Source organism: Chiloscyllium punctatum, chromosome 18 (genome assembly GCF_047496795.1).
Source record: "Chiloscyllium punctatum isolate Juve2018m chromosome 18, sChiPun1.3, whole genome shotgun sequence".
NCBI classification, from domain to species: domain Eukaryota; kingdom Metazoa; phylum Chordata; class Chondrichthyes; order Orectolobiformes; family Hemiscylliidae; genus Chiloscyllium; species Chiloscyllium punctatum.
The window spans coordinates 16,900,851-16,902,696 of NC_092756.1; the positions used below are offsets into that span (position 1 = coordinate 16,900,851).

The 1,846-nt window shown below is 43.3% G+C and overlaps 1 non-coding gene across 1 annotated transcript; it reads left to right on the plus strand.

Moving 5' to 3' along the window:
• The first annotated feature begins 932 nt into the window (after positions 1-932).
• On the plus strand, positions 933-1,016 carry trnas-aga (transfer RNA serine (anticodon AGA)). Its single transcript has one exon. It is a non-coding gene; the product is annotated as a tRNA-Ser (tRNA).
• The last annotated feature ends 830 nt before the right edge of the window (positions 1,017-1,846 follow it).

Consider the following 1,846-nt stretch of genomic DNA (forward strand, 5'->3'; position numbering starts at 1 on the left):
TGTTATTTACTTGTGAGGATTCGGTACTCTCAGCACCGTGGCCCGGATCTTATTCCCGCTCATGGAATGGTTGTATTGTTCAGCTAACATATCGGTGTACCAGTACTTCTGCCGATTTTCCGATGCTAGCAGGTCATTGGTTTTGACCAAAACATTATGAAGGTTAACATAATACAAATAGCTGCAGTTGCTGGAAATCTGAGCCAAAAATGAAAATTGTTTGCGGAACGCAGAAAGACTGGCAACAAAAACGTCGACTTTCCTGCTCATCGGATGCGGTCTGACCTGCTTTGCTTTTCCAGCATTTTCTGATCTAAAATCAGGTTTCCAGTATCTGCAGTCCTCACTTTTGCCTAGTTCCTTCAGTGTCGCTGGTTCCCAATTCAAGAACTCCATCGTTTGCGGTTTCATGTCTGTATCTCCATGCTGTGGAGTTGAAGAGTGAAGAAACGTAACGCACCCCCCTCCATCTCTGGGGTAATTAGGGGCGGAAAGTGAATCTTATCACATTGAAGTATATCTACATGCGTCTTAATCTCTGTCTTTTATTGGGAACCATCTCTTTCATTGTAACCATCAGGAAATACCATTTCGTTCGCCAGAAAAAGAAATGAATATGTCACTAACCTTTGTTTGTTTCATGTCCAAGAATACTCAGATCAATAGCTCCCTTGATTACCTCTGCTGGTCATGTTCGCAAAGAGATCTAGCAAATTGTCAAGTGTGATTTTCCTTTCAATAAATAATTATGACTCTATTTGACTGCAAATATCTTTTCCTAACTTTGTGCTTTTCTTCTTTTACATTGGTGTCTCGCACCTTACAAATGACAGCAAAGGTATGAAAGGAGATGGAAGCATTTAACTGAAGTCAGCGGCAGCTTTCAATGAGATCACGGCTGATTTGCTCAATGCTCAAGGGTCCAGCCCTCTGTATAGTCATGGCCGAGTGGTTAAGGCGATGGATTAGAAATCCATTGGGGTTTCCCCACGTAGGCTTAAATCCTGCTGAATACATTATGAATGCTTTCATGCTGGAACAATTCAAAGTTCCGAAAGCCTGTTTTGCCAACCAGGCCTGTAATTTGATTAGACTTAGGAAACTCGAGTTCTTCATCAGAAGTGTTCCACACATAAAACATTATCTCTGTTTCTCTTTCCAGATACACTGCCCGACACATCGGGTTTCTGCAGTTGTTATTGAACGTCCTGAGCAGAAGTGCTGCTTTTCATTAGATTCCTTTAATCCCTGTCCTCTGTTCTCTGACTCTGGTCAGTGGCAACACTTCTTCCTGCGCGTCAGAGTGCTCATTCCCCACCGCTCCCTCTCCCATCATTACAAACAACAGCAGGAAATTGCCACTTATCCATTTTTGTTCCAAAGTGAAACTCACCAGCCTAGCAACTCCCTCCACCAAACGGGACTTCTCATCCCTGGACATGGTGCAAGCCAGAGGATTGTGAAGAGAAACTGTGAACATATTGTCAGTTGGCAGTTGGAAAAATGTTTAGGAAGCAAACCATATAATTTAGGCCCCAGCTTTGGAAATCTTGAGAAACACTTTGGGAAATGGGATCAGAGGAGAATGAAGAAGTGTGAACTGTCGGCCCGAGTAGAGGAAGGGACATTGACTCTGATGTTCTCGGGACAGGAACTGATCTGAGATATTGAAAGAATTCTCGCTCCTGTACGTGAGGAATACAAGCTTCATCTGGACTCTGGGACAATGAAACACTCTGGAACACTCAAGACAATATCCAAATATTGACTGGGATCACTACAGTACGAGTACTATAGATGGGTCAGTTTTTGTCCTGTGTGTGCAGGAGGGCTTCCTGACACAGTA